The sequence below is a fragment of the Canis aureus genome, chromosome 19 (assembly GCF_053574225.1).
Source record: "Canis aureus isolate CA01 chromosome 19, VMU_Caureus_v.1.0, whole genome shotgun sequence".
NCBI classification, from domain to species: Eukaryota; Metazoa; Chordata; class Mammalia; order Carnivora; family Canidae; genus Canis; species Canis aureus.
Window position 1 is genome coordinate 8,640,095 of NC_135629.1, and position 16,768 is coordinate 8,656,862.

The following is a 16,768-nucleotide window of genomic DNA, read 5'->3' on the forward strand; positions in this document are numbered from 1 at the left end:
ATTGAGGTAGGGCTGGACTTGCTTTCCTCCTTCCTATCCTGACCCTGCCTTGTCCAGGAGATATAGCCTAGAATTCTCCCTGATGGGGTCCAGAATGGGCACCCTGCCATGCCACTCCAGAAACCTACTATGCCTCTTCTGCTTGCCCAGAGGCTCAAGGAAGCCATTATTCCCATTTTATGTACAGGGAAACTGAGGCATGGTTAAGTAGCTGGACATGGGTCCCAATTTGGGGTCCAAGGTAACACTTAAGAGTGGTTGGAACGTTCTCTGAGAATGGGAAGAGGGAAGGGGTATAGGGATCCTGTAAGAGGTGAGAGGAAGCAGAGGAAGCATATCACCAGCTGGGGTGTGGATGAACTTGAATACTCAGACCTCTGGGAAGCTGGAACTGGCAGCTGAGCCCAGGCACTCTGTTCCTACCACTCAGTCTCAGAAGACCCTCCCCTCTTTCTCCAATGGGACAGAAGTCCACTTCCAGCCCTGGTGTCTGTAGTTATTTTGAAGGCTGTGTCAAGCCCCTGGGCAGGTTTCCAGGCTATCCCAGAGGGAAAGCTGCAGCTGCCCTTAGGCTGTGTGGACAGGGCCCAGTGTGCCTGTCCCTGTGACCCACCCCATTCCATGGGCCTGCATGGGGACTGCTTTGATGGTGCCTGCATGGGTGCTTGTGTGTATTAAACAGACATAGACAGATGGAAGGGGAACAATGTACAATTAATGAAAGATGGTGCTTGATTTAGAATTTCCTTTCCTTTCAATGCGAACAGGCAGCTGTGACCCAACAGAGGAACGCTGGACTTGGAGCCAGTCTATGGGCTCACATCCCGGTTCTGGCACGTGGCCATGAGGCCTTGTGCATGCCGTCTGCCCTCGCTCCACCTTGACTTCCCTCATCTGTAGAATAGGGGTCATCCTCTCCTTCACAGCCTCCTGGGAGCAGGATATGAGATGCTGGAGTGAAAAGCCCCTCACACATTTTAGGTGCTGGGTAAATACTTGTTAAACATGAGCCTAAAAAGGGACACAGACAACTTGCAGAGCAGACCCTTTCGAGAAGCCTGTCCACATGGAGATCTGCACATCAAGCACTTTTTTTTTTTTTTTTTTGAGAGCCTATGTTAGAAGATACGGATATTTCTTTCAGCGTTTCCAAAATGAGTGGGAATGTAGTTGCATAAATGTTTTCCAGGAAAGATGGCTCTTGATACTTTTTCTGCCCTGAGACATTTTTGAATATGGAAGGACTGAACACAGAAATACCTTCCTTAAAGGTTTTCTATTAACTTTTACTTAAGTATGATAGGTAGATAGAAAAGTGCACAAATCATATGTGGTTAGCCCCATGGATTTCATGAACTGACAAGGTCCATGAAGCTAGCATTCTGGAACAAGAAGCTTCTAGTACCAGCACCTCAGAAGCCCCGTGTTCCCTTCCTAGTCACTTCTCACTTGCAAGCATAACCGCTACCCTGACTCCTGCCAGTATGCTTTGGAATGCTATACAGTATGTAGTGTTTTGTGTTTAGCTTCTTTCCTTCAGTGTTATATTGGTGAGATTCATCCATATGCTTCCAACGTATGTGAAACTCAGGTGCTCTTCATCCTTGTAAACCCCTATATTGTCTGTCTTGCATTTAAGCCATTTTTGTGGGTATGTGGAGGCATTTCATTGTAGTGTTAATTTACCTTTCCCTGTGGTGGTAAATTGCCTTTCCCTGATCAGTAATGAGGTTGAGCCTCCTTACATATATGTGTTGACCATTGAAACATTTTCTTTGTAAAGGGTCTGTTCAGGTCTTTTACTCACCTGTCTAGCAGGCAAGCTCTCATCTTATTGATTTGTAGGAACTCTTTATGTATTCTGGTACTCTTTAGTTTTTAGGACCTTTTATAAGGCTTCCCACCTCTTGCCCAGATATTTCACCCTGAGTACTTTGGTTGCTGTAGTCTTGTTGGGAACCCACTGAGTCTGACAATTTGAGAGACTTACCCCTGCCACCTGTCAGTGATTTGAATGCTGCTGTGTTCCTTTTCAGAGTGTAGGGTGGCTCCTCTGCATAGAGAGAAGCTGGAGAACTGTGTCTCCAGCTCCCTCTTCCCTCCTCCTCCCTCTGTGCCTCTCCTTCATTTGTTGGTAGCCTACCACCTACTTTTCGTTGCAATGTGTCTTGCTCTTAGGTGATAAAAAATAATTTCTAAGGTGCCTGTTGACTAGGAGGCCCCATTCCCTTTGGCTTCTGGATAAAGAGGAAGGTCCCATAATGACATAACCTGTCATTATGCCTGGGATACCACCATTCATGCTTTAATAAAAAATAAGAATGGCTAGTTACAACATGATGGTACTATTTCAGTATTTTAACAATAGGTTTTGGTGCCTCAGTCCTTTCCTGTTGATTATCAGCCATGCTCACTGCTCAATCTTGACTAGGTCTGTAGTGTCAGGCTGATTCGTGTCTCAGCCTCATCCTTGCCTGGTTCCAGAAGCAATGGCTCCCAGTGACTCCTCTGGCCTACTTTTATCCCATAACAGTACCCTTTAGATCCTCAAACCTGATTCGAGTCACACATTCCTATTTACAAGTCAGCAGGCTCACAGATCTCACTTTGCTAAGCTCCATCATAGAGCACTGTGGGATTACAGAAGGAATAAAGCTTTAATGGTAGAATTACAGGTACCAAGTTCGGTGTTTGAGGAAAATGTTCTCACAGAGGGCCAAACCTAAGGAATCCAACTGGCTTAAGTAAACCAGTAAAAGGATAAGTTCCATGCTGTTCTTGGATATCTTTTCAGAGGGTGGATATACATTGCTCTCTGCTGTCTAATTGTCCCCAGAGCAGGAAACCAAAAGGTCTTGTGGAAATTATTGCCTTGACATTTTGACTGAGCTATTTCCCCTCCAGGTGGGTGACCCAGAGCCTATGTGTTTTGGGCAGAAACCAAAAATAACATCCACTGGTTTTAAAGGCATGTCCCCCCAAAGCATTTCCTTCTTCATACCCAAGTTCTGAAAGGATATTTTTAAAAGGTTAGGCATCTCCTCCAGGAAAGGCATTTTGTTGTCTTGCTTGAACTCAGAATGTTCTTAAAGCTTCCAATTGACCCTGCCATTCTGAGCAGAAGGAAGCTTTCACCTACAAAGGTCAGTATGAGGGTAAAACTTAAAACACTTTTAAACAAGTTTTCTTTTTCCTTAATGAGATGTATGCTCAAGAGGAAAAATTCAAATAATATAGACCATCTGAATACTCAGCCTAAATTTTAGCACTTTATGGCAAGAACAGATATGTTACCAGCATCATTTTCATCAGTCAGCATAAGCTAAATTATGCCATGGTAACAAGTAACCCTAAGATCTCAGTGGCTTATAACCATAAAGATTTTTTTTTCCATAAAGATTTCTTGATCAAGCTCCTTGTACACTAGGGATTGTCTATGGTTCTGTTTGATGTATCTTTCACTGTAGGACCCAGGCTGATGAAACAGCCTCTATCCGTGCCACTGCTCTCTTACAGTAAAAGGAAAACAGAGCACTCAGCATCATCAGGCAAAGGCTTCTACTGCTTCTGCCCAGAAGGAACAAGTGGCACTTCCTTTCACATTTCATTGACCAGAGCAAGTCACCAGGCCAAGCCAGAGGTCAGTATAGAGAGAGCAAATATTTTAATTAATTACACAACCTTTCATGATAGGTAAAGATCAGAGTGATCTTTTGCCCCAACAAACCCTCTATCCCACTACTCCATGGACCACTTCAGCCTACAGGGTGCTCTCTCCCCAGCATGTGCAAGAATATGCTGCCCAGAATGCTATTTCCTTGATGTCAGTAAGTGTTTAAAGACAAAAGAATTCCATGATTAAATACGTTCGGGAGACTTTGGGTTGAACAAGAGTCTTCACTGCAGGGGCTCTCAGAACCTTTAAGAAAATGTGCATTGTCAGTTTTAAAGGAGGTAGTCAGTTGGGTCTACCACCTGGTACTTCTAGGTCAGCATTCCTAACTTTGGCAGCCTATAAGAATCACCTGGAGGAGATTTTAAAGAAATCCTGATGCCCAGGCCACACCCTAGACCAATGGTTATAGCATCTCTTGGGTGAGACTCATTGCGAGTATTTCTTAAAGCCCCTCTGGTGATTCTAATGGCAGCCAAATTTGGGAACCCCTTCTAAGGGGATGATAAATCTAGGCAATTGGGAAAGAAATCTAGGGAATTGGCTTTCCAGAGGCTCAATCCGGCAGCAACACCCAGAAGGGGTAGGGTTGACTTGTAGCCATTTCTTACACCTATTGAGCAGACTAGCTTCAGCCAGAATGTTCAGTACAGTCCAGATGGACCAGAGGTATGTAATGACTCCAACGAACCTGATAATTCAAAGTTCTGATACTGACAGAAGCCTCCTACCAGAAAAATGATAGCAGGGTGAATTCATATTTATGTAGGGGACTTAGCAGTGTTGAGGCCTGAGTTCCCACCCAGGGACATGATGGAATATCACCAGATTTGTCTCTGAGCTGCATACCAAAAACATCTGTTTCTATGGCCTTGGCCTTAAAAGAAACAGACTCTTTACCAGTGTCTGTGGTGTCTCATGTCAGTTTTCATCCATCCATCCTTTGGGACCCACACAACAATGTACATGTTCCCAGACTTATTAAATCATAAAGGGCATTTGGGCACTGGTGTTCTGTGGACCCCTACACCCTAGAGAATAACCTTGTCCTAAGGTGCGTAAGGAGAAGTTAAGGTCCTAGTTAAGGAGACACTCTTCTACCCTTGAATCACGTGCCCTTGACATCCTCCCCTGCAGGGATAAGATGTCCACCTCCAAGGGGCTGCCATTAACTAAATGCCTCCCTGGTTTGAATGACTTTTTCCACTGAGCCCTGCTGTTGCTGGGACCTTCTGGTTGCACAGAAGAATATTTGATATTAAAAATACCTTAGCTACCAACTTGAGTGCCTTCCCCAATGCAGGAACCCTGAAAGATCAGTTGAAAATGGAAGATGACTCTCTAAAGCATCAGATTTCTGCATGAGATTTCACCTGGCCTAGATGGGGCAGTTGAGTGTGTAACTGCTGCACCCCTGGATAACTCATGAGGCCAGAGCCATACCTCAGCACCTTGGATACGCCTCCCCCAGTAGGTTATTGCTCAAACTGTATGGTAAAGAAATAATCTACTCCATCTGTTTCCCCAGGCACTCTGAGGTTCCCCAAGTCTGTCTGGTACTCACCTATTCATCCTCATGATCCAGCACATTAGTAGATGCTCAATAAATGTTGTACCAGGGAGTGCAAAAATGTCTCTCATCTTAAAAGACCCTTAATGATCTCAAAGCTTAAGCTGTCCATCTGTTTCAAGTTAAATTCAGATAAACCTCAGGGAAGCAGGACAAGCCTTTAGAGTCCTTTGACATCCATGGTGGGGACTGTCAGTGCAGGTTTAAAGATTAGCAGCTTTACTGTGGCTGCAAAGGAAATAGAAAATTAAGGCCTATGTTTTGGGTTACAAAATGGAATTGGTTCCCTTTACGTCTCTCACTGGAAGAGAGGAATATTTCCATCATCTCAATTTATAAAAAGCAATCTTAAGGCCAAGAAGAGATAAGTGGAGTAATTTCAGAAACCCTCAATTTGGGCAGTTACTTAAATCCCACAAGTCTGAAATCACTGCACATGAACTTTTCTGCAAGCATTGCAGTTCCCTGGACCGGCTGTTCCTCAGAGAGATAATGGGGTGGGTTGAGGGAGCCTAGGTGACTGAAACAGGGACAGGACGGGACAGGTAGGAATTAACGGTGGTGGCAACCTTGAATGACAGTCTAAGAGTCTGGACTTTGTCTCCTAAGCAAAGATTTTAGTGTGTGTGAAGAATATGTGGGACCTTGTTGAAAACATATCTGCCTATACCTTCCCCCTCCTCACAAGACTCTTGTTTAGTAGCTATGGGGTAGGGAGCTACTCAGGCAATGAATTTGAGAAGGCAAGTGACATCATGTGTAGGACCCCAGCCACTTGTGTTTCCTAGTCACTGTAGCAGATGCTGGCATGAGTATCTTGCTCTTTGTTCTCACTGTGGCTGCTGTGGGTCACACCTACCTGACTTCCATATACCAGACCTGTAGCCCTTTCCTGTGGGCTCTCTCTGACCCCAGAGCCACTCTGCCCTCACCAACAGCAGGCCAAAAAGACCAGGGGAATTAATGCCTCCTGGAGCAGCTCTGAACTAATGCTGAAGGGGAAGGGGTATAAATATCCCAGCTCCCTCATCTATCAGGTAGGATAGCTTGAAGATGTGTGTTCTACTCTGTCTCCCAGAGAGTCCTAACAGGACTCAGCTCCAGGTGCCCATGGCAGTCACTTGCTTGATGACACATTCTCAACTGGCTTCCTTCCTTTCCAGTCTCACTTCCTCCTCTCCAGCTGTGTTTGCAGGGATCACCTCCCAAAAAGCCATTTTACCTAGCACTCTTTTTTCAGGCTCTGATTTTGGTAGAATTGAAACCACAGCAGTCACTGAGACCTGTAGGACCTTGGACAAGTGGCTTAAACCCCAGGAGTCAGTTTTCCTCATCTGGGAAATGGGAAAAATGTCATCTAAGCCATGGCAGGTGTCACACAGGAGGCCTGGGGACTAGATGTGTCCTGCATCATTTTAACTGGGCTCCTGGTGATTTTATAATAAGTTATTATGGAATCCATGTCATGCATTCCAAAGAAAATACACAATATACATATAAGGCATAAAGAATCACATAAAAACATCTGTGTACCCAGCTCCCAGCTTAAGAAATAGCTGATACTGTTGAGCTCCCAGATTCCCCTCCAAGCCTGTCTCTCCCACCTCTGAGAGTTCACTGTTATGCTGAATTTTGTGTTTATCCTCCTCACACTTTATATGCAGCTTCACTTTAGATGTAAATGATATATTGTTTAGTTTTGCATTTTTTACAAATTGAGAAGATTCTCATCAAAATCCAGATTTCCAACTTCCTTTAACAACAATCAGAAGATTTGGCCAGGCTGGACCCTACATTCCCATATGGGAACAATTTCTGGCACTGAGTCCTTGGGTACCTATGAGGTGAGGCAGGGATTCCTGGGTTTCCACAGTGCCCAGCATCCCCTGCTCTCCCCTCTCTGAGCTCTCTGAAATTCTTTCAAGTTACCTGCCTGTTCTTCCCCGTAGACATTTGAGCTGGTGAATTCCCATTGTGAGAACCCTTGCAATGAAAGAGTTCATGGGACACCATTTGCAGAGAGCCTGGCACAAAACTAGTGCTAAATGAAGTTACTCCTTATCACTGTCAATATCAATGACACCTGAGAAGGCAGCCGGGCTCAGCATTCTTATCTTGAGACTGATGCAATGACATGATGAGGCCAAGGCCACTTGTGTAGACAGAGGTGGAATTAGGACTCCAGCCAGCACCAAGACCTTCTGCAAATCCACTGGGCCTGGCCTCCCGGAATGGGTGGACCAGGCTGACTTTCCCCAGGTCACATGTACATAACAGCTGAGTTCTACCCCTGCTGCCCCTGCCCAGGCCCACCTGCCTCTTATAAGAAGCCCCACTTTGAGACTAAAGGCTGGGGCAGGTAGGGGAGACTTTGGCAGTGGTTCGCATTTCAGCCTCCGAGAGGAGTGGCACAGGGATGCGCCAGAGTTCTGCCTTCAGGAGCAGATCCGTCCCTCACTGGGCATGGAGGTGGACACTGGGGCCTGTGAATTGTCGCCAACGGATGGAGCTTTGTTTGCCTCACTGAGTCCCCAGACCAGGGGCCGGCCGGAGTGAGGGCTCTTTCCTGAGGGGCTGGACTTTCCCACAGGAACAAAGTAGGGCTTGTTAGCTGGGCATGAATCTTGGCGTGGGGCGGCCCAGGCCAGGCTCGGCGCTGCCAGGCGGCGGCTCAGCGATATCAGGCAAATTCCGCCTTCCCCACAGCTGGGGCTGACAGCAGGAAGCCCCAGGGAGGCTCCAAACAAAGGCAGAAAAATGGGCCACGTTTATTCATTCACTGACCAGCCTGGGCCTGGCTGGCCCACGAGCCCTGTCTCCATGGTGACGGGCGGCCTTCAGAGCTCCCAGTTGGCTCCTCCGTGACCACTGCCCCTCTGTTCCTGCACACCCCCATTACACAGGGACACAGCATCCTGTAGTTGCCTCAGTACGACTTTGCCCCATGGTATCTGGAGGAACATGAGCTAGGCCAAACTAGAAGCAAGGGCTTGTAGATTCAGGAGGAAACCTGTGTTGAGTTCTGAAAGCCAGACACATGGCCAGTTTTGGGTGAGTGGGTGAATGTGATGGGTACAAATCCACACACTAGCTAAGCACCTACTGTGTTCTGGGTCAGGGGGTGTATGTATCAAGCCAACTCAGCTTGTCCTATCCAGTCTCATTCTAATACAGCATGCAAAAATAGAGGTCTGGTGGAACTCAGTGAGCAGGACACTAATTCTGCATGGGGGAGGGGGCATCAGATAGGGAAGCTTCCTAGGGGAATGGTCATTGACATTGGGTCTTGAAGGATGCATAGGAGTTTGCCAGGCAGGGAGGGAAAGGGCATTCCAGGCAGAAGAATCAGCTTGAGCACAGGTGCTGAAGCCTGAAAGTATGTGGTGTGATTGGAAACTAATGGAAAGTCTCTTTTAACTGGAGTGAAGAAGGGACATAGCTGGAAATGAGGCAGTAATAGGGGTGGGATGACTATATGATGTGACTGAGAGATGCAAGGTCAGCTGTTCTCCAGTCACTACCCAGAATTGGCCCCTGGGACTTACTCTGAGTTTTGAATTTCTGGGGCCGGTGTGTGGGGGATATGAGTTAATGTATATCTAATACTTTGAGTTGTAAATTTCTAGGGGGGACATAAGTTAACGTATATCTCATATTTTGCAGTTTACAGAGCCCTTTCACACACATATATTATCTTATTTATTACTATATCCACTGGGCTGGAAAGAACCTGCAGATGAGGAAACTGAGGCCCAGAGAGGACCCAGAGGTCTCTGAGCCATGAGGTTGCCTGGCTGTGATTCAGGGGCCTGAGTGACACCGATGCCCTGCCCACTCTTCCTCACCTCCCTCTGAAGGGAGGTTGAGAAGGTGCATACTTCTAGAGAAGTATTTGTAGTCCAATAATGTCAGTGCCCCCTCAGTGGGGACTGAGATCATGGCAAAAGGCTGGGACACTGAGGGACAAGTAAATAATCATGGTGGTCCCCTGCTCAGTGCTCTGGGCTTCTAGAACAATTGCAAAGAAAAGAACCACAAGATTCCTTCCCAGTACCATCTCTGGCTGGTCCCAGCAGGAGTTAGAAACCCCTGGGCAGGAGGGGTCTAAATTCTAGGCAAACTTGGAATCTGGAATATTGTGGACATTCTGGAGCCTGGGAACAGGGACAAGAGAGGCCATTCATGATCCATGACCCAGGTAACACTTTGTCTTTCATAGGCCTTCTCCAAGTCTTTGGCCCTGGGTCTCCCAGATTGAGCCAGTGGGCCTGGCCTGAGGGGGTTGACCTGGTGCTGGGTGCAGGCAGGAGAGGGGGTGGAGGAGAGGAGGCAGGACATGCTGGGACACCATCAGGTTGCTGTGGTCATGGTCACTTGGTCTTCATGCAACCCCCTGAGTGGGGAGGTAGTAGGATTGTGATCTCCATGTTCCAGGTGAAGACCTTGAGCCTCAGAGAGGCAGTGAGTTGCCTGAGTCACATAGCTATGGAGCAGCAGAGCTTACACCAGCACCTTTGTTACTCCCACACTCCCAGGCAGCTGCTGGTGGCAAATGGTTTGCTCACTGTAACTGGTTTCCAGGTGCTTTTCCTGCCTGGCCAGGCCTCAGTGTCCCTGACCTTCAGGCAAAAGGGCCTCTTCACCTTGTGGGTCCTAGTGTTCACACCTACTTGCTGTCTTTGTGTGACTCTCTGTGCCCTCCATGCATCTGACTTTTGCCAATTTGACCTTGGCTTCCAGTTCTTTCTGCTCTTTGGAGTTTGATGTTGGTCCTGAAATCTGGCCCAAGTCTACTTTACCTGCTCAGAGAAGAAGGAGAGAGAGAAGAAAAGGAACAGGAAAGGAAAGGAAAAAGAAGAAGGCAGGGAGGGAGAGGGGGAGGAAGGAAGGAAGGAAGGAAGGAAGGAAGGAAGGAAGGAAGGAAGGAAGGAAGGAAGGAAGGAAGGAAGGAAGGAAGGAAGGAAGGAAGAAAGAGGAGAGAAAGGACATGTGAGATGAGCCTCCTGAATGGAGGCTCCATATTGGCCTCCTAGAGTGGTTTTGGTTTTGGGCTGAATAAGAAGAAATGACAGTGACAGCATGTCACAACCATTTAGGACACAAATGGCAAGCACATAGCATAGGAGGGGGTGCCCTTCACTCTTGCACCCATGGCAGATGTAACTAAGCGACCATGCTGCTCTTTCTGTCATGGTCTCAGCTTCAGAATCCTACTCAACACAGGGATCAAAGCAGCCACTATCAAGCAGAGTCGATGTCCAAAAAAAACAAAACAAAACAAAACAAAAAAAACAAAAAAACACATGCATTTGTTATCCCTGGTCTATCACTTTGTGTCCTCTGAAGAGCTTGCTTACTTCTGACCCTCATTTTTGCTCCATGGGTCAGAGCAGGTGTAACTGTCTTCATTTTATAGATGAGGACGAGGCCCATAGTGACTCTTGCAGCACCCAGCAACTTGATAACAGAACTAAGGGTGAGAACAGAAGGAATCTGGGCTTTTACTCTACTGGGGAAATGAAGTCCCACTGCAGTCAAGGTGGGAGCTTTGTATAGATTCCTCTTTTCTTCCTTTTTCTTTTTCCTGGAAACCCACCCAGTCCTATCTTCCACCGCTTTGGTCAGGGAACGAGTCTCCTGATGTCATCCAAAGATATTAGTCATTGCTAAATCTAGCCATTCCCCTGAAGCACCCAGCCTCCTGGACTTCCTGGAGCATGCATGAACGCTGCTGCCACAAATGTGTTCTGACAGCCGCTGACAAGGAGAGGCAAGCGATGTTTGTACAGCTCTGCTGGGCCAGAGGGAGTGCTCAGGGAAGCTCCCCGGGCTGGGGGGCTGGGGCACCTTGAGAGCAATAAAAGCAACCCAGAGGATAGGTTCACAGCCCCTCAGCTGACGGTTGATTCTGAGGTATGTGCATGGATGACCCAAGCTCCCTGACCATGTGCGTTGGTTGGCCACTGAACTGAATGAAGCCTCATTCTCAGAACCGAGCCTCTAATGTGTATCTGCCTCTTCTTTGATTCCCCCCCCCATACCTCCACACTCAGTGAGTGCCAACTATCTACCACCCACCTACCTACCTCAATCCCTATCACATGCTCCCAGGTGGCTCTGTTTTTCTGCTTACCTGTTGGGATACCCACTGGGCGTCTCCTCTTAGCTGCCTGCCTTGCACCCGGGTGGAAATGTCTCACCTGTTTCCATGCTCTTACCAGGCTTCTCTTCTTCTCCACCCTGCAGCTGGGGACTTCCCCAGACACACCTGCCTTGCTCTGGCTAGTTGGGGAAGCCCTCGGCTCCCCTTTTCTCTTGGGTACCATGAGTTCTTCAGAAACAAATGTACCCAAACCTTTCTTGCCTTAGCTCTGTTCCAGAAATTGCCACCTTTGCAGTAACAAATACCTGTATTAGCTTCCAGGTGAAGTGACAAGTACTTATCACGCACTCACCTGTCTCAGGCACTGCAGGGTGTCTTTTTTATTTTGTGTCATGCTCCACTGAGCACATCTTTCTTATAATTTTATAGACTTGGCTCACCTTCTTCTACCACCTCAGTAATCATGCAACTGACACAAGTCATAGTTTACTGAATACCCACTCTATGCCAGGCACTGTGCTAAGAGCTTTACCTGCATAGGCTCACGGAATCTTTGCGATATTCTTACAAGAGATATAGTATGCTCCCCTGTTTTTCAGTGGAGGTCACTTTGTCCAGGTTACCCAGCCAGCAAATAGCAGAGCTGTGTCTAGAAATCAAGATTGTCTTTCTCCAGAGACCATGCCTACCTTGGTACACTGCCTTTCCAACCAAAGAGGGGGTAGGTTAATGACATCTACCATCCAAAATGCCTAAAACTTTGTTGGAATGTCACAGAATAGTACATGGTCCTGTCTTGAAATAATTGATACTCTGTTTGGGGGAACTCACACTGCCACTCACACTACCAGCCAATATTTATTGAAATTTCATTATTAGGAAAAATGACAGGTTTCATTTCACCTGTTAGAGCTGATCATTTGGTGATGATGATGATAGGCCTCTAAGGTGGACATGGTCTCAGTGGCAAAAAGTTAAGTGTCAGTTATTAATGTCTGGGGCACAAGAGTGGGTAGTAGAGGTATGTGTGCCACAAATTTCATTTCTCCATATCCACACAGTGGAAAACATGGGAGTTTCTAATAAGTTCCTAGTTATTGAAACAGGTGATAGAGGAAAGAGAAAGAAATAGGTATGATTAGAAAAAGCTGCCTGATGGAGATAAGACAAGACCAGTTTAAGGTCACTGTACCCTCTGGGGTCTGAGCTATCTTCTGGGCCAGGTTGTATTTCCTTAGAGGTGATACAAAAAGCTAATTCTTCCCCATGTCTGGTTCCCTTCTTTAAAAGAGTTGATTCTGTCAAATTAAGATCTTGAAGATACTCTCTGACTCCAGTATTCCTAAATAATATTTCTCCCAGGGTGGAGCACTTTACAACTCATAGACTTCTCTCCTATTCATGAGCTCATTTGCATTTCACAACAAGCCCATGATTGCAGCCATTATAAAGATGGAAAAACTGAGGCCAGAGAGCTTAAGTGTATTCCTTACCCAAGGTCTGCCCAGGTCTGCAGCAGGGTTCACTGAACCTAGTTCTGCTAACATCAGTCATTCTCTATTCTTTAACCATATTTATACATTTCCAAATAATTAGGGAATTTTGATTAGGTTTAGACATTCCTCAGGTAATTCTGGTGTTCAGCCTGGATGAGACCACTGCTAAAAAAATAGGTTTTTATGACTGACTTCAGAGGAGGGAGTAGAAGCTCAGAGAAGGTAAACAACTTGGCGAAAGTCACACATCCAGAAAATAATAGAGAATTCCACACCGAGCCGGCTAACTCTATAACCCATGTGTTTACCATACTCCAGGTGCTTTCTTTTTGTTTTCTCTCTCTCCCTGAGTGGGACTCAGGGTTCAGTTACAGGGCCCCAGGATCATGACCTGAGCTGAAGGCAGACACTTAACCAACTGAGCCACCCGGGCACCCCTCTAGGTGCTTTTATATATTACTGTATTTAATGCTTTTAGCAACTTTATTGTTCTTTTAAAACTAAGCGTCTGGTTTCTAGTCCAGAAAAGTTAGATAACCAGCCTAGATTGCAGAACTCAAAAAGCAGCTAATAATGGCTCCATCTTGATTATATTTAGGTGTAAAAATGTGTGTGCATTTGTCAAACCCATGCAATAGCTCACTTAAGATCTATGCATCTCACTATTGATTATACCTTTAAAAGAGCATGTATAAATCATTACTGAACTCAGTAATGATTTAGAGCAGAAATATAGAGATGTTTACAACTTTAAAAAAATCTAAGAAAAAGTGGGATTGGTGAATAGAGAGAGAAATAAGTGCATAGATATGTGATAAAGGTGGTAGGTCTATGGGTGTTCACTATAAAATTCCTTCAATTTTTTTGCATGTTTGAAATTTTTCATAATAAAATGTATGCAGGAAGTCAGTAATTTCCATTACTCAAGTGACTGTGAGCTCAATAAGGACAGGGATCTTTTGTGACTGCTAAGTGTCTAGCACCTAGAATCATGCCTGGTATGAAGAAGGTTTTCAATAAATACTAGCTGAATGAGAAGTAATGGTAGTATCTAGCCTGTGGCTGTAACTCTTAAGCTAAGCACTTATCTAAAGAGAGGGTTTGATAATGTTTCTGAACCAGGCGATAGGGAGGGAATGCTGGGTAGAGTAGGGTGGGTTGGCATGATGGGGAGAGGTCATCCAGTTTTCTGTGTATGAGCCATTCCTTCTGGGAGCCTCAGCAGCAGGAGCCCCATACCCAGGAATAATTATGACCAGCGTGTTGTATGGGTGTATGCTGTCCTCATGTGGCCAAGGTAAATATTGCACTTGGGTTGGAAGGACCTCTGTCCCTTGAGCCTACTGGGTGGTACTCAGGGGGGCTCATATGCTAGAAGGGCAATGCTGGGTCCAGAGATACAGCCTCTCTGAACCTGGGGCCACTTCTTGGCATGATCCGGATCAATTAATGGTTCTCCAAGTGTGGGCTGTGGATCTCCCACGACCTCACTGCTATCCCGAAATTTGAGAGAAGTAACTGACATGTATTAGGCACCTATCTGCTGACACTCTTTCATCGTCTGTCTGATTTGATCATTGCATTGACCCTGCCAAGTAGGTGGCATGATGGCTCAGAGATATTGAGACTACCCAGTAAACTGAGGATAGGGATACTGTCTCGAGGAATTCCACAATATGACAAAGAGGACACTACCCTTGGTGGTGTTTAGAGTACTCTAGCTCTGGAAGGCTGGCAAGGAGTTGGGGGAAGTCTGAAAAAGCCCCAGTACTCACATACATACCTTGAGCCCTATAGCTGTCACTGAGGCACCATGGATGGGGTTCTCCAGCCCCTTTCACACCCTGCCAGACCCTACTTCTGATGCTGAAGAAAATTACTTAACCTCTGAGTCCTGCCTCAATATGTCAAATGGGCATAATAATGTCCTTACCTTATAGGTTTGTCACCTAAATAATTGAATGCAAGCAAATCATAGTGTCAGGCAAATAGTGCATGCTCAGAAATTACTCCCCCAGGATTATTGCATCCACACAGGTAGGGATTGTATCTGTTCTGTTTATTCCCATGACCCTAGCATGTTTGAAGGGGTCAGCTATCAAAAAAGAACAAAGTCAGAGTTAGGAGTATGGTCTTTACAGTTGGATACCTGAGTCCAAGTCCTGGCACTGCCAGACTTCAGTCCAAATGACCTTGACAGGATACCTAACCTAAGATTCAATTTCCCTGTTTGTAAAATGGGAATAATGTCTACTCTATAGGGTAGTACACATGAATGGCTAATGTGAAATAAGATACCTGGCACAGTGCCTGATATGTAGTCAATACCCAAATAAATGCTAGCTAGTAGTCAAATTATTCTAAGATGGATATCTAATGTTAGCTGTTGTTGCTCTGAAGAATAGTAATAATAATCCGTTGATTGTACTAATTTCCCCTTCAAGGCTGCACCAGCTGCAGCTCTAACTTGACCTCATCTGAGTTTACGTATTGGGTGGAAAAAGAAGGGCAATGATAGGGTGCCTTCCTGCTCCCCTGGGCCCAAATAACCCTATAATTAGCAGCATAAGGTCACCCAGCCCTCAGGGTGATGATTAATTTTATGTGTCAGCTTGACTGGATCACCCAGTATCCAGATTAAACATTTTTTTGGATATTACTGGGTATGCTCTGAGGGTGCCTCTGGAAGAGATTAGCATTTGAACCAGTGGACTCAGTAAAGCATATTGCCTCCCAAGGTGGCAGGCTTTGTCTGTTGAGGGTCTGCATAGAACGGGAAGGAGAGATTTGTCCCTTTTTTCTTCCTCAGCTTGTAAGCAGAGACATCTTATCTCATCCGGTCTTCCCTGGCCCTCAGACTGAGATATATACCATTTATACCATTGGCTCCCTGGGCTCTCAGGCCTTTGGATTTAGGCTGAATTATACCACTGGCTTTGGTGGACCTCCAGCTTGCAGATGGCAGATTGTGGGACTTCTCAGCTTCCATAATCACATTAGCCAATTTTGAAGCATCTATTGTATTCTGAATGAGAACACAAAGAGAAAGGTAGTACTCAACCCAAAAGAAAGACTGTCTTCTGCAAGGCTAGAATTTTCGACCCCATCAAACATAGATGTGGGGCACTTAGAGACAGGAGACCACATTTTTATGCTCTCATAACACGTACTGGAGATAAAACCCAGCGCCAGACATGTATAAGAATGTCCCACAAGCCCCAGGAGATGAGTAATGATGGCTTTACTTTGAGACCCGGTTCTTCCTTTCAGAGTCTGAAGCAGTTCTGTCTCTCTCTCCTTGTTCCTATCTCTGGGTTACAGAAGCTGTGTATTTGCTGTTGACCTTGAACAAGCCCTTTTCTCTTTCCAAGCTATATTGTGATTTTTGCTTCAGAGAATTGGCATCAGGATCCAGCTATCTTGTATTGCTGTAGTTACCAGAGCCTCTCAACTTTTCCTGCATTTATAGCTGATTAGCTGCATAGTGATGAGCCCCAGAAGCCACTAAGCTTTAGCCAGATCAGAACAATTTTGGACAGAGTGGGGTCTCATAAGCTGTCCAACCAGCAAGGAGTCAATCACTATCCAGTGAGCTAAGACAAGCACAATGGTTGTTACTCATAGAAAGTAAGCCATTCATTGGTTTTTAAGTAGCTCCTTAATTATAGGCTCTCTGATGGGAAAAGAGAGAAAGCAAGATAAAGAACAAAGAACTTCAGAGCCTAGAGCCTTTGTGGATCACTGGTCTGAGACCATTAGATGGGGATACCTGCAGGAACCCTGAAGGATCCAGTGGGGCCCTCTGAGGAGGAGTGGTAGTCCAACAGGCCCCAAACCTGTTGCATACCTGCTTCCCCTTTAGAATGTGAGACATCATCTGAGGGTGGCTTTGGGTAGTTCATTTCATTTTCTCTACTATAATATGG

The 16,768-nt window shown here is 45.9% G+C and overlaps 2 long non-coding RNA genes across 2 annotated transcripts in view; both read right to left on the reverse strand.

Moving 5' to 3' along the window:
• Positions 1-16,768, reverse strand: part of LOC144289603 (uncharacterized) — an 83,820-nt gene that overhangs the window by 15,238 nt on the left and 51,814 nt on the right. The gene's annotated exons all lie outside the window — the stretch shown is intronic.
• On the reverse strand, positions 3,357-11,829 carry LOC144289605 (uncharacterized). Its single transcript, XR_013357442.1, has 3 exons — positions 11,699-11,829; positions 5,238-5,471; positions 3,357-3,919 (listed from the first exon to the last, which is right to left on the reverse strand). It is a non-coding gene; the product is annotated as an uncharacterized LOC144289605 (long non-coding RNA).